Genomic DNA, 22,821 nt, shown 5'->3' with positions numbered 1-22,821 from the left:
ATGGATCAATACCAGTCCATGGCCCAAGGACTGGGGACACCTACTTTAGATTTCTCAATTCAAGTGTTTTGTCGTGCAGACAGCAGAGGAGTGACTGCATTGAAGATATCACACCAGGGTCTTAAGAGGATAAGGGATAGCCCAGCTCTATAGCAGTGACTGGAGAAGACAGCTAAACTCAGGCCACTGCTATGCAGTCGTCAAGGACAGAGCCCTAAGTCAAAAGTAATGATTTTCACATCTCCAAGTTTGAAACAAAAGTAGCACAGTTGTTCATCTTGGAAGGATCATGGACAACAGGCATCAGAGGGGTTATCAGTGAGACTGGAGGAGCCTCCCTGACATTCTGGTGAAGCCATAAATGCCCCGGACTTGTGTACAATCTGGTGGAGTAGAGGGCAGACAACACTAAAGATCAAATGTGCCACCAGTCCTGACTGGTGGGAGCTCAAAGGCAGATCTGAGTTGACTTAAGGGTAAAAGAGAATATTACTGGTGATACAGTGGATAAGAATCTACCCGCCAATGCAGGGGATATGGGCTTGATCCCTAGACCAGGGAGATTCCACATGCCAAGGGGCAACTAAGCCCATGAGCCACAACTACTGAGCCCGAGTGCTGCAACTACTGAAGCCTAAGCGCCCAGAGCCTGTGGTACACAACGAGAGAAGCCACCTCAATGAGAAACCCACGCACGGCAACGAGTAGCCACTGCTCGCTGCAACTAGAGAAAGCCCACATGCTGCAAGGAAGACACAGCACAGCCAAAAATAAATAAAAAATATTTTTAGAAAAGGGGGAAAAATGTGTCCGTTCTTATACAGTAGAGCATATAGTTGAAAATCTGTCCTCTAAAAGATTATGACTTGTACCAGGCTTATGAAACCATTAGCAAATAAGAGCTCTTTCTACTTCTCTCCATATAGTTTTGCCAACTTGAGATTTCTTTCTTTTTTTTTTTTGTTAATGGTGGACAGGGACTTATAGATATTATGATGTTAGTTCTTAGGATAAGTGTCTTAAAAAAAATACCTAAAGCCTGAGGGCTACCTACCCCCAAAGCTGCCAGGAGTTCTATCCAAATCGCTAGAGAGCCCAGAAAACAGGGATCACCATCTCAAGGAGAAGGAACATAGGAAAGCAAACAGTTGAATAATAAAGGATACCCTGGAATCAGTATGTGACTTACCACATTTTCTCTAGGAGTTTAACATTTATGTTATCTTTTTAATAAAGATTTTATTTTGCTTATGGACTGGTCATCTCAGAAATTCTTAGTAACTTGTTGTTGTTGCTATTTAGTCACTGAGTTGTGTCCAACTCTTTTGCGACCCCATGGACTGTATCTCGCCAGGCTCCTCTGTCCATGGGACTTCCCAGGCAAGAACACTGGAGTGGGTTGCCATTTCCTTCTCCAGGGGATCTTCCCTATCAGGGACCAAACCCATGTCTCCTGCATTGGCAGGCAGTTTCTTTACAACTGAGCCACCAGGGAAGCCCTCTTAGTAACTATCAAAGGCTAAATATTATTCCTAAAAATCAGAGCTCCATGTTATCCTTACAAACTGTCTGTGGTCAAAATCATTTCTTTCAAATCCTATGCAATGGAAATACAATGACGTAACCCATCTACTTTGAGTTGGTTAAAGATTTACAGATGTGAAACAAATGTTACAAGGGGGAAAAGCAGTTTAAATTTAAAGACAGAGAGGCCTGAGTTTTGAATTGTCAATCTGTGAAGCTTTTCATTAGAAGTTTTAGAATGCTTTCATCACTAATTAATAAATAATGATATGTCAGACAAGTAAATTTAATACTGAGATAACTAACAGACACACATACCAAAAGCTATTTAACACTAACTTCATCTCATTTGAGCACCACTATTTCAGTGTTTTATTCAATGAAAACTGACACTTGGTGTATCAGATCAATTATCAAATAGATAATAGCATGCAAAATAATTATAGCAAAGCCCTTAGTCAGGTCCCTGGCCTTCCTTCTGCAACTTCATTCTTCCCAAAACAAATCATTTCCTCCAGTTCTATTCTCTGAACATCTTGCAAATCCTCATTGCCTCCCTTATGCTTTTGCTCATGCAATTTCTCCTGGAATTGTCCCTCTTCATTCGTAATTGCTTTGAGGACAGAAACCAACTCTTGGTCAACCTTGCACTCCCAGAAGGCTCTAATGTGGCATCTGCATATAAAAAGGCATACGATAAATGCTCACTCAATCGAACTGAATTTTGACTGCCAACCTCAGCCATTATTACAGTGATCTTCATAACACAGGGCAAATATGAGTTTACTAACCTATACTGCTATTTCTTAATCTGACAAGAAAACCCACATTTTTCTGAAAAAAGAAAAACCAAGTAGGCAGGTTAAGACAATAAAAAACTGGACTATAAAAGTCAGTTCCATGGAAGAACAATTTTCTTACTGTCCTTATTAAGTGTGCTGGTCCAAAGTACAGATGTTAAAGAAACATTCCTATTTAGTTAATAGTGCATGATGGATCTCATCAGAGCCAGTCTTCATTCTTTTGAGGACTCTAGACAGCTTTTTTGAGTTTGTGTCTTAGAAGGTTTGGGCTGCTTTGAGATTGGCCACCCCACATCCTTTTTTTTTTTTTTTTTTTGTATTTCACAAATCTCCAAGGCATACTAGAAGAGTGAATCAGTTCTGCTCAAAATGAAAGGATTTCAGTAATTAGGTGAACCATTCCACTTATTTGAAGGCATTCCTTAAATGTGTGAAATAGTTTCAATAAGCTCATGTTTATGCAAAGATTAACAGGGGCATTAAGCTCTTATGTTAGTAATGGTAAAGGAAAATTTAAGTATTTCATGTATAGTTCCCTCAGTCTTAGTGTTTTTAAAAGATGTAAGTGCTTTATGCTTAAATAATGATGTTGATAATGATGATTAAATGTCTCCTGTGTGCCAACCCCTGCAATAAGCACTTACCCACCCCACCTAATTCAATTTAAAACTCATTAACACTAACAGATATTCATAGCCTCTTGTCACAGATGGGAACACAGAAGCACTGAGAGGCTATATAACTTAGCTAGGGCCACATAGTTCACTAGCAGAACTGAAATTGGACCCGAAATAAATTCTGTAATTCCCACTCTTCATTAGATTATGTTACATCCCAAGTTAACTAAACACCCTACCAATTAGTTGGCACCTGAGTTGGTAACAGAGTTTGGAAAAAGTTGACCAATTTACTACTTAAGATCCCATCAACAGGAGTTTTGACTGAAGGTAAGAAAGTAAATGGGAAGTTCAGGCAAAATTTTCTACAACTGGAAAAGTTGAGAATGGAGAGCCGTCTTTCTGCTAGGTTGTACTGGCACAGCTGGGTATGGAGGGACCTCTCGCCAGACTGCTGGAACCAGACAATCCCAGCTTAGAAAAAAATCTGTAGGTCACAAAATCTCACTATACATTACTCAAGTGTGCGCATATAGTTCCCTGCCTTGCTAAGTCACTTCAGTCATGTCCGACTCTGTGCGACCCCATAGATGGCAGCCCACCAGGCTTCCCCGTTCCTGGGATTCTCCAGGCAAGAACACCGGAGTGGGTTGCCATTTCCTTCTCCAATGCATGAAAGTGAAAAGTGAAAAGGAAGTCGCTCAGTCATGTCCGACTCTTCGCGACCCCATGAACTGCAGCCCACCAGGCTCCTCCGTCCGTGGGATTCTCCAGGCAAGAGTACTGGAGTGGGGTGCCATCGCCTTCTCTGAGTTGCCTGCTTCACATCATATCAAAAAGGCTTTGCTCTGCTTTACAGTTATGTGCTGATTTGAGCCCAGAATACACAGAAAAAAAAAAAGCTGAGAGTTGATGATTAACCAGCTATTCTGTACTGGGTAAACATCCAACCATCCAACATGTTTAGTGGTGATCTGAAAACATATTAATAAATAAGATCCCTACTGTATTTTCAGATGGCCCAAACTGAATGAGAGAGCTAATATAATTAAGATACTATACTGTGATACATAATTTTATGCATAAAATTATGTTAACAAATCAGAACACTAGGAAAAAACAGCAAACTTTAACAGAGTGAACTATAAAGTTGTATATTTGATTTCAAAACTTGCAGAAGTTGAAAAGAGAACGAAGAAGGCGTAGATAAACCTTCTGTGTGAAAAAGCACTGCACAGAAGGTAGGTTGCAGCCCATAATAAGCCAGAATGTGCAAACAGACAAGTAAATGAGGACCAGCCCAGAGTCTGTATCAAAGGAGGTAATGGTAATGGAAGATTGTGTTCCGTTTACATGCCACTATTTAAAATCAAGTCTATCCAGGGCTCCCCTTGTGGCTCAGTGGTAAAGAATCTGCCTGCCAGTGTGGGGACACAGGTTTGATCCCTGGTCTGAATGTTATGGAGCAACTAAGCCAGAGCACCATAACTCCTGAGCCAGTGCTCTGTGCTCTGCAATAAGGGATGCCACCTCAGCAAGAAGCCTGCACACCATAACTAGAGAGTAGCCCTGTCACCACAACTCGAGAAAAGCCCACACAGCAATGAAGACCCAGCAGCGCCAAAAATAATAAATGCGTGAGTGCTAAGTCACTTCAGTTGGGTCCAATTCTGTGCAACCCTATGGACCGCTAACCCACCAGGTTCCTCTCTGGCCATGGGATTTTCCAGACAAGAATACTGGAGTGGGTTGCCACATCCTTCTCCAGGGAATCTTCCCAACCCAGGGATTGAACCTGTGTCTTTTATGTCTAAAATTATTTCTTTTAAAGTCTATCTGGAATACAGTAACCAGTACAATAAAGGCTTTAAAGACCTTCATAAGGCAAAGCTAGAGAAACAGGAAATTTAGTCTGAGGAGGAAAACACTAGAGGTAAATTGGCTAGCACTCCTCATGGTATAATGGAAAGTACACGGTCTAGAGACCAAGTCAGAGTTCTATCCTAGCCCTAACACTCTGAGAACCAGAGCAACCATTTCATCTCAACATCCCAGGATCCTCAGCCCATACAGTCTGCTTATTCTTAAATTATCTAGGCTCAATACGTCAGGTACTAAAAACAGAATAAAAGCAAGCTTTTGACCTTAGAGAGCTAACAGTCTGGTGCCCAAAATAGACAATTTTCAGTCGATTAACATATAAAGTAATGATCCTCTGAGAGTTCAAAGGACAGACAATTCACCCTGAAACAGGACATTTTGACCAGGTCTTCTCGATACAGTTGTTCTTCATGCTATATTAAGTTTCCTGGGGCTGTTTTAATGAAGGACCACAAACTGGGCAGTGAAAACAACAGGAATTTTTTTGTCTCACAGTTCTGGAAGCTAGATGTCCAAGATCAACGTGTCCATAGCGTTGGTTCTCTCTGAAGGCTGAGAGGGACAATCTGTTCCATGAATCTCTTATCTGCTGGTAATTTGCTGGCAATTCTGTTTTGCTTGGCTTGTAAATATATCACCCTGATCTCTGTTTTCATCTTCACATGGTGTTCTCCCAGTGTCTCTACACATAGTTTCTCCTTTATGTGTGTCTCCTTAGCCAAATTCCCCTTTTTTATAAGGACACAGTCATTTTGGATTTGGGCTCACCCTAATGACCTCATCTTGACTTGTGTGTATGTGTGTTAGTTGCTCAGTCATGTCTGACTCTTTGCAATCCCGTGGACTGTAGCCTGCCAGGCTCCTCTGTCCACGGGATTGTACAGGCATGAATACTGAAGTGAGTAGCCATTCCCTTCTCCAGGGGATCTTCTCAACCCAGGGATCGAACCCATGTCTCCTGAATTGCAGGCAGATTCTCTACCTTCTGAAGCACCAGGGAAGCCCCATCTTGACTTGCTCATCTGCAAAGACTCTATTTCCAAATATGGTGACACTCACAGGTACTGGGGGCTAGGACTTCCATACCTTTTGGGGGGATGGGGACAGAGTTCAACTCGTAACACATAGCTAATTTGTAAGAAACATGTCAAAATATCTTTTCTTTCTATTTTGTAAGTATCTAAACAGAAGCTGTAACAAAAGTGATACTCCCACATTAGCAGGCACCTCTTTTTTATTCTTTTTTTTTAAATTTAAATTTATTTATCTTAATTGGAGGCTAATTACTTTACAATATTGTATTGGTTTTGCCATACATCAATATGCATCCTCCTCGGGTGTACACGTGTTCCCCATCCTGAACCCCACTCCCACCTCCCTCCCCGTACCATCCCTCTGGGTCATCCCAGTGCACCAGCCCCAAGCTTCCTGTATCCTGCATCGAACCTGGACTGGTGATTCGTTTCTTATATGATATTATACATGTTTCAATGCCATTCTCCCAAATCATCCCACCCTCTCCCTCTCCCACAGAGTCCAAAAGACTGTTCTATACATCTGTGTCTCTTTTAGCAGGGGCCTCTGACCCCTATCCTCCCTTCATCATGAACCTTTCCCCCATCTCAGACTCCACTCCAGTCCTCACTCTTATCTTCACACAATCCCTAAATCAAATCCCCTCACTCTCCCTACCCCCCGAGTGGAGGGTCAGCAATGCTGTAAAGGTCAGTAATAGGGTAAGAATAACTGTTTTTCCTCAGGACTTTTTGAAGTCAAGAATTTAGTGGTTCACTTTTTTAGGCTCCATCAAAGTGAACTCAAGTAAATGATGGTGTATAAAAATGTTCCTGGAATCAAAATGTCCTCAGGGTAAAATTTACCAAAATAGCCGAGTCAAAATCTCTCACAACAAATCATGTAGTGCAGGATTAACCTATTTATGAAGGCCATGCCAAAGCTGAGTGTAAAAGGACAAACAGGAAGTTAATTAGGCAAGGAAAGGGACATTCTTGGCTGAAGCAAGAATGCAAAGGTATGATCCTGACAAAGGAGGAAGCATCAGAGAATCTTAAGTGATGCGGCATAACCAGGGCACCAGAGGTGAACGGAGATAGACAGAGGCCTAATAAGTCATTGATGGTCTATTTATTTTACTTTTTTTTCTTTTTAATTTTTTATTGAAGGAAATTACGTTACAGAATTTTATTGTTTTCTGTCAAACCTCAACATGCATCAGCCATAGGTCTACATATATCCCCTCCCTTTTGAACCTCCCTCCCATCTCCCTCCCCATCCCACCCCTCTAGGTTGATACAGAGCCCCAGTTTGAGTTTCTTAGCCATACAGCAAATTCCCATTGGCTATCTATTTTACATATGGTAATGTAAGTTTCCATGATACTCTTCCCATACATCTCACCTTCTCCTCCCCCCTCCCCCATGTCCATAAGTCTATTCTCTATGTCTGTTTCTCCACTGCTGCCCTGTAAATAAGTTCTTCAGTACCATTTTTCTAGATTCTATATATATGCATTAGAATGCAATATTTGTCTTTCTCTTTCTGACTCACTTTACTCTGTATAATAGGTTCTAGGTTCATCCACCTCATTTTATTTCCCTTATCATTGCTATGGTCAGTGAGCACAGGATTGGAAGTGCCATGCTCATATGTGCAGTTTTAAGAGATCACTTTGGCAACTGTGAGAAGGATGGATTAAAGTTAGGATGAAAAGCTGGAGATGGGAAGACCAGTGAGAAGTCTGTGTAATAACAGAGGTAAAGCAGTGAAGAGAACTGGCACTAAGATGGCACGTGCAGTAAGGAGGGCAAGCCTTGCCAGCTGTTTGTAGAAATATTCGGCAGGTAGAATTAACAAGATTTTTGTTAATTTTTATATAATTTTTAGAGGTTACTTTCCATTTACAGTTATTACAAAATATTGGCTATATTACCAGTGTTGCACAGTACATCCTGAGCCTATATTTTACACCCAATTGTTTGTACCTCCTCTCTCCTACTCCTAAATTGCCCCTCCCTGCCCAACTGGTTAGCTCTCTACAAGTGTTAGACTGCTTCCTTTTCACAATGTTTACTACTTGGTTGGATTTTAATGAGGGAAACTATATGAGTGGTTTCCAACTCTAGTTTCACAAGGCAGACATCTTGGGAGTTTTTCAAAAACACAGACTCTCTCTGGCCCTGCCTCTGACTTAGTGAATCCAAATTTCTGCTGCTTAAGCCTTGAGAATTTGAAGATTCCTCCAGCCAGTCGCTGTGACTAACAGTTTAAGAGCTGGCCCCCAGGAGAAAAAAAGAAAATACTCTTCATTGATTCGGGAGCAGATATCAGTGCCACATAACAAAACTGTACCACAAAATGTTTAAAGATAGAATCATTCACTCAGAAGCTTGTTGCTGAATATGCCTGAGCAAGAACCAGTAAACCAGTTACAGAGAGGTGACAGAGGGTTTTTTGCTTGTCAGAAACATTGTGTGTTAGTCACTCAGCCATGTCTGACTCTTTGTGACCCCATGGACCGTAGCCCATCAGGCTCCTCTGTCCATGGAATTCTCCAGGCAGTACTGGAGTGGGTTGCCACTGCCTTCTCCAGGGGATCCTCCCAACACAGGGATTGAACCTGGGTCTCCTGCATTGAAGCCAGATTCTTTAACTGAACTACCAGAAGTATGAGCATGCCTTTAAGGCACCTCAGGGCCAGAGGACTCTCCAGGACAGTAAGCAGGGACCAGAGACATCAGAGCAGCAGGCAGGTACATGGAGGACATCTGTGGGCCCCGGCCTGTGTGTCTGCTCCCTTTCTGCTCCAGCTGTGGCTTCAGTTACCATCTCACTCTGACCTAGCTGGATTCCAGGTTCTGGCCTTTGGATCTTTCTCTGTTTCTATGACAACCCAGTCCTGTTGGAGCCATGCTTGTAGCTGGCTGCTATATCTGGATTTACCCAGGAAATCCGACCTCATGGTGTCACCATCTCTGAGGCAGTAGTCCATTCTGCCCAGCCCAAGTCTGCTTTCCAGTTCCCTTTAACCCCTCTTGGCTTCCACCATACTCAGGCCCACATTCGGGACCCTGCTTCAAGCTCAAGGTGTAGACCACTCCCTCCCACCCAATTCCAGCATTGGTTGGCTAGATATATTTCTATATGAGACAATGAGAACCAGTAGCTTCCCAGTGGGTTTCAGGGGAGGGAACATACAGTAACTAAAATCTCAAGCCCTGAATTCAGATCTGAATTCACAACTAGACTCTGTGACAGTAAACCAGTTACCTTATCTCTCCAAGTCACCAAAACAATCTAAACATGATAAATACATCTCACCTACCCCAGAAGTTATAAAGGTATAAACAGCATAGTCAGCTTCACCAACTCAGGATAAACACACAGCCAAGTCTCTTTTCATTCAGAGTTAATACCTCAAGCATCCAGATACCTGCAAAGACTCTCTTTCAAAGATCACATTCTTGGGTTCCAGTGGACATGAATTTGGGGGGACACTATTCAATCCACTACAAGATTCTCATTTTTTAAAAATAATTTGTGTAATTGCTTATTTTTAGTTGCACTGTCTCTTTGTGGCTGCACACAGGCCTTCTCTAGTTTCAGTGATCGGGGGCTACTCTTCGTTGAGGTGCACAGGCTTCTCACTGCAGTGACTTCTCTTGTCACAGAGCATGGGCTGTAGAGCATGGGCTTCGGTCGTTGTGCCCAGGGTCAGCTGCCCCACAGCATGTGGAATCTTCCTGGACCAAGGATTGAACCTGTCCCTCCTTTATTGGCAGGCAGACTCACACCCACTGTACCACCAGGGAAGTCCCTATGAGTCTTCTTGATAGCAAAGTTTGAAGACCCAGTTCCTAAATTTCAAATCTCTGAAAGAAGAGTTCTCATACCACTTCTTCCAAGAAAGTCCACTGGGATCCCTCGGTAAATTTTTCTTTTATCTTCCCTCCCATAGCCAGAGACAGCAAACAGGTCTTATATTTCCAATGTTTCACTTAGTAAGAAGAATCTGCCCAAAAAGTCTTTTTCCAGACCCCTCTTAGAATCTAGAAGAAACTGGCATAATTTTTATATCACTTCATGTGTGAAGTATACTTACAACGTCCGGCGCATAGACAGCCCTCAATTACTGGCAATTATAATTTTCTCTGAAAGTAACCAAAAATGCCCTGAAGATACAGAGCATCAGAAAAAAACTTACTTTGCCAGTGGCAAAATATCTGCCCTTTTTAGTTTTTAAGACAATTTGAGTGGAACACAGGTAGAATCTGTATCCTTTATATAACATCTAGGTAGATTTTATGTATCGTTGGTTCTTGGATCAAACTAATGAGTATATGTTTCAGAGCTCTTTGATACTACCAACATTTCAGGGCTTTTGTGCTCAGTCCTGTCTGACCCTTTGGACTGAAGCCTGCCAGGTTCCTCTGTCCATGGGATTTCCCAGGCAAGAATATGGGAGTGGATTGCCATTTCCTTCTCCAGGGGATCTTCCCAACCCAGTCTCTTGCATTAGCAAGTGGATTCTTTACCCCTGAGCCAGCAGGGAAGTCCCAGTATGAGCACTACACTGTTGCAAACAGTTTCTTTATAAATAAAACTACTTAAACTCATTCCTGACTTTTACAAGGTCATGACTTAGATTGAGATGAAGTACATAGGTAGATTTTCAGTTATTTTCATCTTAAATATTTCATCAAGAATTATAGGACCAGAAGAGTTCATCTAAATGAACTCTTCACTTAATAAACAGTGGGTCAGAAACTCAGTGGGGTTCAGGGATCTGACCATGGCCACGCTACTTAGTGAAGGAGTCGATCATAAAACTCAAGGCTCCTAAATTCAAATCCAGTGGTCTTTCAACCCATCTACCTGTGAGCCTGGAAAAAGGATAAGTATTTTCCTACACAGTCCCAGGTTTCTATAGTTACTTGATACTCAAAATTAATGCCACCTCCAGTCACTTTAAGAACTTCATCTTCCAATCCTTTCTTCCCTTTGTTCTCTAGCATTTCCTTCATCCTTTTTCTTTCCAGTACTTTCCCTCTGCCCTGGGAGAGACACAAACATTTACTGAGTACTCAGTATGCACTAGACACCATGAAATAAACGAGTAACCAATGCTAAATCACTTGCTGTCTCAACACTCTAGACAACTATGAGGTATTATACCGATTTTACATACTAAGGAACTGAGACTTAAAGGATCTAAGTGTTCAAGGAGGCACAACGAATACTCAAGCTTCAAGTTCGGTGTGCTGGATCCAGAATCTGTACTCTCCCCACGATGCCATGATGCAACCCGCAGGTGAGTGAACCCTCGTGCTCCCCCATGACTTCTGGCCCTCCTCCCTCCCCAGTCCTGTCCTCCTTCCTCTCCCTCATCCTTACCCTCCTCCCTCCCCCATCCTGCACCCTCCTGTTCTCAGTGTAGCAGCATTCGTCCGGTTTTCAGATCAACACAGCCATCTTAGGTCTGATTCCATTAACCAATAAAAGAAAACTAGCAATTTTGAGAAATCATTTACCCATCTCTTTTTCAGGATTTTTATTTTTTCAAAGGATGCATGTGTGATAAGTTGCTTTAGTCGTGTATGACTCTTTGTGACCCAATGGTCTGTAGCCCACCAGTCTCCTCTGTCCATGGGATTCTCTAGGCAAGAATACTTGAGTGGGTAGCTGTGCCCTCCTCCAGGGGATGTTCCCGACCCAGGGATTGAACCCTCATCTCTTACATCTCCTGTACTGGCAGGCAGTTTCTTTATCACTAGTGCCACCTGGGAAGCCATTTTTAAAGGATGCCTAGAATGTGGCCTAATGTGGCCTCTACAAGTGCAGAAAATAGTCAAATTGCAACTCATGCCATGTATTGGCATCAATTCTTCATAGAAAAGAAGACAGCTCTGCTAGCCTGTAAGAAAAGAAAAGAAAAAGATCCTTTCTTACACAGTCATTTAGTTAGAAGTTCATGCATTCATTTTCAAAGCACTGCTGGAAACTGGGAAACTTAGAATTCAGACTCTGCAAATGGAGGACTCCAAAACAAAGAATGGGACTTCCCTGGTGGCTCAGTGATAGAGAATCCACCTGCCAATGCAGGAGAATGGATTCAATCCCTGGGTTGGGAAAATCCCCTGGAGGAGGAAATGGCTACCCACTCCAGTAATCTTGCCTGGAAAAATCCTATGGACAAAGCAGCCAGGGCTACAGTCCTGAGGTTGCAAAGAATTGGACACAACCTAGCGACTAAATAACAACAAAATGAAGAACATCGCATTCACAGTATAAGAAGGGAAGGTGAGGAGATAACATTTGCAACTAGCTTTCAAGTCTAAACAGAGGCTGAATTTGTAAGAAAGTACTATACCCATTGCATTTATTTGTACAATTTATTTTCAGCACAACACATAATTATTTTTACAGTTTTCTCTCCTTCATCTTCTGTAAGCTTCACAAAGGCAGCAACTGTGTCTTATTCATCTTTGCATCTTCCACATCCCAGAGTCAGGATCTTATACATAGAAGATGCTCAATAAGTGTTTTCATTGAATACGCATTCTGCCTTTTCAGGTAACAGATTCACTTAACGAGACTACTCAAAATTTTATTTCTTATGTTGAACACATTTCAGAACCATATTTTCAAAGGTATGGGTAAAAATTAGATTTCACAGTAGAATCAGAGGTACAATGGGAGGCTATTGTCAAAAACAATAAAAATAAGTGCCAAAGGTCATCAGCTTCTGAGTTCTCTCCTCTTATGACTTTTTCCTCTTTTGCATGGGAGAGACTTGGCCCTTCGCTGGTTTTTTTTTTTTTTTTTTTGTCTTCAAATACCTTTAATATAAAATATACTTCTGAGGCACAATACTGTTCCTGATGCATTCAGAAGACTTATGTGCTAGACACAAAAGAGCTCCTCAGGCTCCTATGATGCTATTATACACACCTGTACATTTTAAGTAGATTTTCAACACAATAGATATTAACAGTGGTTCTCACAAGCACTCATTGTTTGAGGGGTACTTATTCTTGCTTCTTAACAGGATTTTGTTTTCTTGATGCTGTATCTACAATAATACTTCCAGTGGTTGTTAAATTAGGGAAGAAATTCAGCATTCAAATCATTGTCAGTTTGTTTTTCGGAAGAAGAAAACCAACAAAGAAAAGAAGCAAATTTCAAAACACAGACAGCTTATGATGCCACCTTTTTAAACAGCATAAGTCCATCCTAAATTGTTACTGAGCTCTTCAGAAATAAGGGTCTATAAGTGACTCAGCTGTTTTTGTGTTTTTATCTTTTCTTTATATTTTTACTATCAGTTTGAATAAAAGCAAGGTGATCTTTTTTGAGCTCTATATTCTTATTAATTGAGCATTAAAAGTAGTCAGTATCTGGCTTACTTTGTTGAGTCCATTGTGTTAAAAACAAGATGCCTTTGTGGACTCCATAAAACTGAGTAAAATGGGGTGCAGGAAGGTTGGTGAGTAAAGCTGAACTAGGCATGATTCTGATATGCCTTTTAAAGTTAGCAATCTTTTTGGCCCTTTTGAAGTTAGCAATCAGAACTGGTTTTCTACGAACAGTATGCTATCCTCGACGAGATAATATTCAAACATCTGCAACATGTAGGAGCTCCAATTCATAACAGTCGTGATAAATTTGGCCCTGACAAATAGAAGGTCCAGCCATCCACTCCTTTGGGCTTGTAGGTCACCATAACTGATTATGAGCACTCAGCTGGCTTTCTAATGTCATTTCTCCCCTCTGGCTAGAATCATGGCACCCAGCTTATTTTTTTCTATAACTCTAAATTGGATTGCACAGGGGCTTTGCCACTCTTGTGTTCTAAAGTTAAACTAAGTAGGAGTTTGCTATTGTTGTTGCTGTTGTTACTGTTTGGTCGCTAAGTTGTGACTAACACTTTTGTGATCCCATAGACTATAGTCCTCCAGGCTCCTCTGCCCAGCCCCAAGTAGGAGCTAGTGTACTCCATAACCATTAAGTGAAATTTTCACATTCCTATATTTATATCATACAAGAGATATAAATATATATGTCTATATAACACATGGACATTACCAGATATTCAATACCAAAATCAGATTGATAATATTCTTTGCAGCCAAAGATGGAGAAGCTCTATACAGTCAGCAAAAACAAGACCTGGAGTTGACTATGGCTCAGATCATGAGCTCTTTGTTTCAAAATTCAGGCTTAAAATGAAGAAAGTAGGGAAAACCACTAGGCCATTCAGGTATGACCTAAATTGTATCCCTTATGATTATATAGTACAGGTGACACATCAATTCAAGGGACTAGGTCTGGTAGACAGAGTGCTTGAAGAACTATGAACAGAAGTTCATAACACTGTACTGGAAGCAGTGACCAAAACCATTCCCAAGAAAAACAAATGCAAGAGGCAAAGTGGTTGTCTGAGCAGGCCTTCAGTTCAGCTGCTCAGTCGTGTCCAACTCTGCAACCCCATGAATCACAGCACGCCAGGTCTCCCTGTCCATCACCAACTCCTGGAGTTCACTCAAACTCATGTCCATCGAGTCAGTGATGCCATCCAGCCATCTCATCCTCTGTCGTCCCTTTCTCCTCCCGCCCCCAATCCCTCCCAGCATCAGGATCTTTTCCAATGAGTCAACTCTTCGCTTGAGGTGGCCAAAGTATTGGAGTTTCAGCTTCAGCATCAGTCCTTCCAATGAACACCCAGGACTGATCTCCTTTAGGATGGACTGGTTGGATCTCCTTGCAGTCCAAGGGACTCTCAAGAGTCTTCTCCAACACCACAGTTCAAAAGCATCAATTCTTCAGTGCTCAGCTTTCTTCACAGTCCAACTCTCACATCCATACATGACCACTGGAAAAACCAAAGCCTTGACTAGATAGACCTTTGTTGTCAAAGTAATATCTCTGCTTTTCAATATATTATCTAGGTTGGTCATAACTTTCAAGGATCAAGCGTCTTTTAATTTCATGGCTGCAATCACCATCTGCAGTGATTTTAGAGCCCAAAAAATAAAGTCTGACACTGTTTCCACTGTTTCCCCATCTATTTCCCATGAAGTGACAGGACCAGATGCCATGATCTTAGTTTTCTGAATGTTGAGCTTTAAGCCAACTTTTTCACTCTCCTCTGTCACTTTCATCAAGAGGCTTTTTATTTCCACTTCACTTTCTGCCATAAGGGCGGTGTCATCTGCATATCTGAGGTTATTGATATTTCTTCTGGAAATTTTGATTCCAGCTTGTGCTTCTTCCAGCCCAGCATTTCTCATGATGTACTCTGCATATAAGTTAAATAAGCAGGGTGACAACATACAGCCTTGACAAACTCCTTTCCCTATTTGAAACCAGTCTGTTGTTCCATGTCCAGTTCTAACTGTTGCTTCCTGACCTGTATACAGATCTCTCAGGAGGCAGGTCAGATGGTCTGGTATTCTCATCTCTTTCAGAATTTTCCACAGTTTATTCTGATCCACACAGTCAAAGGCTTTGGCATAGTCAATAAAGCAGAAATAGATATTTTTCTGGAACTCTTTTGCTTTTTCCATGATCCAGTGGATGTTGGCAAATTGATCTCTGGTTCCTCTGCCTTTTCTACAAATAAGTAAGAAAAGAAGAGAAGCGAAAGGTAAAGGAGAAGGGAAAGATATACCCAACTGAATGCAGAGTTCTAGAGAATATCAAGGAGAGATAAGAAGCCTTCTTAAGTGAACAATGCAAAGAAATAGAGGAAAACAGTAGAATGGGAAAGACTAGAGATCTCTTCAAGAAAACTAGAGATATCAGAGGAACATTCATGCAAATATGGGCACAATAAAGAACAGAAAAGCCAAAGACCTAACAGAAGCAGAAGAGATTAAGAAGTGGCAAGAATACACAGAAGAATTATATTAAAAAGGTCTTAATGACCTGGATAACCACAAAGGAGTGATCACTCACCCAGAGGCAGACATCTGGAGTGTGAAGTCAAATGAGCCTTAGGAAGTTTAACTACAAACAAACGGAGTGGAGATAAAGGAATTTCAGCTGAGCTATTTCAAATCCTAAAAGATGATGCTGTAAAAGTGCTGCACTCAATATGCAACAAATTTGGAAAACACAGTTGTGGCCACAGGACTGGAAAAGATAAGTTTTCATTTCAATCCCAAAGAAAGGCAATGCCAAAGAATGTTCAAACTACCATATAATTGCACTCATTTCACAAGCAAGCAAGGTAATACTCAAAATCCTTCAAGCTAGCTTCAACTGTACATGAACTGAGAAATTCCAGATGTACAACCTGGATTTAGAAAAGGCAGAAGAACCAGATATCAAATTGCCAACATTCACTGGATCCATAGAAAAAGCAAGGGAGTTAAAAAAAAAAAATCTACCCTGCTTCATAGACTATGTTAAAGTCTTTGACTATGTGGATCACAACAAACTGTGGGAAATTCTTAGAGACAGGAATACTAGACCACCTTACCTTTCTCCTCAGAAACCTGTATGTAGGCCAAGCAAGAATTAGAACTGGACATGGAACAACAGACTGGTTCCAAATTGGGAAAGGAGTACATCAAGACTGTATATTGTCACCCTGCTTATTTAACTTACATGCAGAGTACATCATGTGAAGTGCTGGGCTGGAAGACTCACAACCTGGAATCTAGATTGCCAGGAGAAATAGCAATAACCTCAGATATGCAGATGATACCACTCTAATGGCAGAAAGTGAAGAAGAACTAAAGAACCTCTTGATTAGGACAAAAGAAGAGAGTGAAAAAGCTGGCTTAAAACTCAGCATCCATAAAACTAGGATCATGGCATCCAATCTTAGCACTTCACAGAAAACAGATGAGGAAAAAGTGGAAACAGTAACAGATTTTATTTTCTTGGGCTCCAAAATCACTGCAGATGGTGACTGCAGCCACGAAATTAAAAGACACTTGCTCCTTTGAAAAAAGCCTCTAATTAAAATAAATAAATTTAAATTAAAAAAAAAGAAAAGAAAAAAGCTATGACAAACCTAGACAGTGTATTAAAAAGCAGAGACATCACTTTGCCAACAAAGGTCCATCTAATCAAAGCTATGGTTTTTCCACTAATCATGTACAAATTTGAGAGCTGGACCACAAAGAAAGCTGAGCACCAAAGAATTGATGCCTTCGAACTGTGGTGCTGGGAAAGGCTCTTGAGAGTCCTGTGGACAGCAAGGAGATCAAACCAGTCAATCCTAAAGGAAATCAATGCTGAATATTCATTGGAAGCACTCATGCTGAAGTTGAAGCTCCAATATTTCAGCCACCTGATGCGAAAAGCCAACTCACTGGGAAAGACCTTGATGCTGGGAAAGACTGAAGGCAAGAAGAAAAGGGGGTTACAGAGGATGAGATGGTTGGGTGGCACCTCTGACTCAATGGACATGATTCCGAGCAAACACTTGGAAGTAGTGAAGGACAGGGAAGCCTGGCATGCTGCAGTTCATGGGGTCACAAAGAGTTGGACAGGACTGAGCAACTGAATAACAACAGATATCTATATGATGATATAGAGCAATGTTTTAATATTTGGGCTTTCCTGGTGGCTCAGTGGTAAAGAATCCGCCTGCAATGTAGAAGATGTGAGTTCAATCCCTGGGTTGGGAAGATTCCCTGGAGGAGGAAATGGCAACCCACTCCAGTATTCTTGACTGGGAAATCCCATGAACAGTTCACTGGCAGTCTTCAATCTATGAGGCGGCAAAGAGTTGGACATGACTTAGCAACTAAACGCAGCAGCAGCAAATGTGAGATACCTCAGGCTGGCCTCTCTCTGAACTCTTTGGCTATCAGAGAGGAAGAAAAGAAAGTGGGACAAGCCAAACACCAGTGATTAGCTAAAACTAGTCTCAGCATGTGGCGAACAGTGCCCCAAACTGCTGTGGTCCTCCTCCCCGCTTAGGATGGGGTTGCAGAAAAGAGGGCAGGAAAGAACCTGCAAAGGACCCTCTCCCATCCTCCACACTCCATCTAAAAATCTTCCCAACACTGTTCCACCTTTGGAGACACATCTATAGACTCTAGACAGAGCTCATTTTCCATTCTTGAGCCAGAAAGCAGGGCAGACAATTCAAAAACATGAGTTATGGATAATATATTAGATTTTCTGAATCAAAATGGAAACATACTGGTCAGACACATTGGCCAAGCAGTCCACAGTCAAACAAGAGTGCAGAATAAACTACCACAACGTAGTTAATCAGCTATACCCCAATACAAAATAAAAAGTTTAAAGTTAAAAAAAATACAGATCTTAAAAAAAGAACACAGAATATTTTTATCAATGCTATTAGACACATAGTTTTATTATTCTAACATCACTGAAATAAGGATAAGAATGTGTCTTGTAATCAGAAACATGTGGGTTTAACTGATAGCACTTTTTTTCTTGGTTTGTGATACAAAAAGTAACAGTATGCTTTATAATCAACAGCATCTTAGATTTAATCAATCTGACCCCAGGATTATCCCAGAAAATTCAGGAAAAGCAATCTGATTTTCTGTCTTGTTCAATACACAGGTTCAAACCTTGCAATTCTCTAAATCCAAACTGGATTTAAAAGGGAGAGTGTAACAGTCAGTTTTACTGTGTCAACTTGCCTGGAATCTAGTCTCCAGTTATTCAAACACTAATCCAGGTATCGCTGTAAAGGTATTCTGTAGATATGAGGTTAACATCTTCCATCAATAGATTTTAAGATTATCCTCCATAATCTGGGTTGACCTGATCCAATCAGTTGAAAGGTTTGAGAGGAGAACTGCAGTTTCCCTGAGGAAGCAGAACTTCCCCAGCATCAGATCCTACCAGAGAGTTTCTAGCTGGTCCTTCCTGACAGCCTGATGTATGGATTTTGAAGTTGCCTAACCAGCTCTCAGTCACATAAGCCAATTTCTTACAATAAAATCTTTTATAAATATTCTATAGTTCTATTTCTCTGTTGGAACTCTGACTGCTACAGAGGGTCAGTGGTATTTTTGTCTTCTAATATTTTCTCTCTTTTTGACATTTACTTAACTGAGAAGGTAATACATTCCCCTGTTCCTTTTATTTATATAAAAGTACACAGTGATAAGATTTATGCCAACTCCCTTTCCCATCTTCCAAGGTCTGAACCTACCATCTGTCACATGTAACCACTATGATTTTTCTTTGTGAATAATTCTATATTTTTATATATAAGCAAAGAAATACAGATATATATCTCCTCCAATCCCCACCAATTTGCCAAAAAAAAAAAAAAAAGAAGAAGAAGAAAAGGTAGCCTACTCTTTACAATGTCCTGTACTCTGTCTCTTTTTCTTAATATTTCTGAAAGCTTTTTCCATTTTAGTATGCAAAGAACATCTTTATACTTTTTTCATAGCTGTATTATATTCTATTGCATGTCCATACCATGATTTCTTTAACCAGTCACCTACTGGTGAACATTCAGCTTATTTCAACATGTTTGCTATTATTCACAAGGGAATATCCTTTAAAACATTTAAAAATATAAATAGAAAGAACTGTATATAATAATTTATGTCTGTATAATCATTGCATACTTTGAGCAAGAGTAGAACAACATACAAGGGGAATTACTTAAAATATCAGAGAGTTTGTGCATTTTCAATTTTGAGAAACTTTCCTAAATTATCCTAAATGTCCCACTATAGGTGAAGAAAGTATTTCTTTAGGAAATGTTTGTTTTTCCATAGCCTCAGCTATACAAGTGTGTCACTGATCTTTGGCATTTGTGCCAATTCAATAAATTACAAAAGTATGCTTCAGCAGATATGTATTTGTATTTCTTAATCAGAGTGACATAGAATATTTTCTTAGTATTAACTTAATAATCAATGGAGAGAATGTATAACAAAGGGTAGCAAAGACAAGAGCTATATCTTTGGGTTCTTTTTATTTCTTTTGCTGTATAAGCTCTGTGTATATCTTTGGACTAGTTTTCGATCAAGTTGGTCTTTTTGTATCATTGAAGAGTTCTTAGATATTAAGGAGGTTACTCTATATATAATATAGGAATGCTAATATTTTCACCATTTTTTTTTCTTTTGGCCTTCTTGATGGTCTCACCATAAAGAATTTATTTTTACGTATTTTGATTTACCAGTCTTTTCATGTCCTCCATATTTTGTGTTATACTCAAAAAGGCCTCTTCACACCAAGGTTCTAAAAGCATTCACTATTTTTTTTTCTATAGAATGTTTAAGGTTTCTTTTTTTATATTTAACTATTATTTTTCAGATGACTGACAAGCTGTCACAAGATCATAAATTATGCTACTTTTTCCCTACTTACCAGAGATGCCTTTGTCATATACTGAATTTCTATATATACCTGGATTTGGTGTGTTCCATTGGTTTATATGTCTGTGAACCAGTACCACATCTTTTAATTGGGCTTCACTGGTGGCTCAGACGGCAAAGAATCCACCTGCAATGTGGAAGACCTGGGTTCAATCCCTGCATTAGAAAGATCTTCTGGAGGAAAGCATGGCAATCTACTCCAGTATTCTTGCCTGCAGAATTCCAGGAACAGAGAAGCCTGGCAGGCTACAGTCCATAGGGTTGCAAAGAGTCGGACACAAATGAGCAACTAATATTTTAATTAATAAAGCTTTATAACATATTTTAACGTCTTGGCAGGGTTAATTCTTCCCTGTCTTTCTCCACCCCCATCACTGCTCTTCTTCCAGAGAATTTTCTTGACAATTCTATTTGGTGTTGCATAAGAACTTTATTTTTTATTATTATTATTTTTTTTTTTTACTTTACAATATTGTATTGGTTTTGCCATAAGAACTTTAGAAATAGTCTTCTGTCCACCTTGCCCCCCTCCCAAATATTTCCACACTGGTTTCTCTAACCACAGTCTTAAAATCCTCCCATTAGATATAATGACTCAGAAAGCCACAAGCCTCAGACAATGGTCTCTTACCTTGTGCTGTGAACTGGGACAGCAACCACATCTCTTAGGGTTTTAGTTTTCCTCCTGACAGAATGGGGACAAAGATAAGGAGAAAAAGTTTTACATAGATGTTCTCTAAGATACCTTCCAGTTCTAAAATTTTCAGTTCAATATCAAACCTTTTTCTGAGTGTTTTAATTAGCAGTATGCTCATTTTTCATAAAAATGCTTGCTTTGTTCCTTCGGCTTTTAAATAAATATAAAAGACACATTTTTCATTTTCACTAAGAATTTTATTAAGTAACATATTCACCCCTTTGTTTCACTACCTTTTGCCATTTTTCAGGCAACTTCGTAATTCCACCATCCCGAAACTTATCATTTTGAGCAAAGAACTGTTCCATGTGTCTTTTACAGTCTTCCAGGGAATTGAAATTTTTTTTCCATTGAGAGAATTTTGTAAATGGAAATCTAAAGTTGCAATGTCTGGTGAATGCAACAGATGAATCAGAACTTCCCAACCAAGCAGTAACAGTTTTTGCCTGGTCATCAAAGAAAGATGTTATCCTGATGGAAAATTATGTGTTTTCTATTGACTAATTCTGGATGCTTTTCATCAAGTGCTGCTTTCAGTTGGTCAAACTGGGGGCAGTACTTGTTGGAATTAACTGTTCAGTTTTCTGGAAGGAGCTCATAATAGAGGCCTCCCAATCCCACCATATACACAACATCACCTTCTTTGGATGAAGACTGGTCTTTGGTGTGGTTGGTAGTGGTTCATTTCACCTGCCCTATGATCTCTTCTGTTCCACATGATTGCACAGTATCCACTTTTCATAGCCTCACTTGATTGTACAGTATCCACTTTTCATAGCCTGTCACAATGTTTTAAAAAGAGAACATTTTGTTACATTTAAGTAAAGAATCGCAGGAAGAAATATGGTCAAGAAGATTTTTTTGGTTCAATTTATGTGGAACCCAGACATCAAAGCAATGAACATAACTGAGGTGGTGCAAATGATTTTCAACACTTGATTTGGATATTTTGAGTAGGTCAGCTATCTCTCATGTGCTATAAACACTGATGGTTCTCAATTAATGTCTCAATTCAAGTGCAATCATCTTCAACTGGTCTGCCAACCATGGAGCATCATCCAGCGAGAAATCTCCAGCTAAAAACTTCACAAGCCACTTTTGATGCATTTGATCAGTCACAGCACCTTCTCCGTACACTGCACAAATCTTTATTTGCATTTCAGCTGCAATTTTACTTTTCTTGTAATAATAAAGCATAATATGCCGAAAGTGCTGCTTTTTTTTCACCTTCAATTTCACCTTCAATACCTATACAAAAATTCACCCATTTTGGTAAGTTTTTTTTTTTTAATGCATGCTGATAGCACAGCTGTCAAAATACAATCTAACAAAATTATTTCAAATGAAGTTGAAAGACAACTAGATGCTATTAGTGCCATCTTATATTAGTGCCATCTTATAAAAAATCAAATGGACTCTCTGGTCAATGGAATTTTTGGAATCATTTGTCATCATTTGCAGTAGGGGAGAAGATCAAAAAGAAGTCTCTTATTGCCCCTACAGATCAAAATTTATACAACAGAATTTCCACGGAGTCCTATTTTCTAAGCCATTTAACTTCTCTAAATGCAACATGTAGAAGCCCCGAGAGAGAAACAAGCTCAGAGTGTTCAGTGACTCAGTCATGTCCCACTCTCTGTGACCCCATAGACTGTAGCCCACTAGGTTCCTTTGTCCATGGAATTTTCCAGGCAGTACTGGAGTGGGTTGCCACTTCCTCCTCCAGGGGATCTTCCTGATCCAGGGATCAAACCCAAATCTCCCACTTCCAACACAGTATAAGTGAAAGTTCTGGCACCCAAAAAGTATTAACAAACAATAAAAGCTTCAGAAGGTCTGCTTCTATTTTCATTTTTGCTTCTCTTTTTCTTTTTACCGTATATGTAAATTGCTAGCTGACCAGACTGTGCAAGATCAAAGCCTCTAAATGCAGTTCTCTCACA

General features: G+C 40.1%; 1 long non-coding RNA gene across 1 annotated transcript in view; it reads right to left on the bottom strand.

Annotated features, from left to right (window-relative positions):
• Positions 1-14,531: 14,531 nt before the first annotated feature.
• LOC139183189 (uncharacterized) overlaps positions 14,532-22,821 on the bottom strand; it is a 140,753-nt gene continuing 132,463 nt past the window's right edge. The window contains exons 3-5 of the long non-coding RNA XR_011566722.1: positions 21,517-21,657; positions 20,813-20,866; positions 14,532-20,308 (exon numbers count right to left, since the gene is read on the bottom strand). This is a non-coding gene — a long non-coding RNA (uncharacterized lncRNA). The remainder of the gene's footprint in view (positions 20,309-20,812; positions 20,867-21,516; positions 21,658-22,821) is intronic.

The sequence above is a fragment of the Bos indicus genome, chromosome 5, assembly GCF_029378745.1.
Source record: "Bos indicus isolate NIAB-ARS_2022 breed Sahiwal x Tharparkar chromosome 5, NIAB-ARS_B.indTharparkar_mat_pri_1.0, whole genome shotgun sequence".
Taxonomy (NCBI): Eukaryota; Metazoa; Chordata; class Mammalia; order Artiodactyla; family Bovidae; genus Bos; species Bos indicus.
This window is presented reverse-complemented; position numbering and strand designations above follow the sequence as displayed.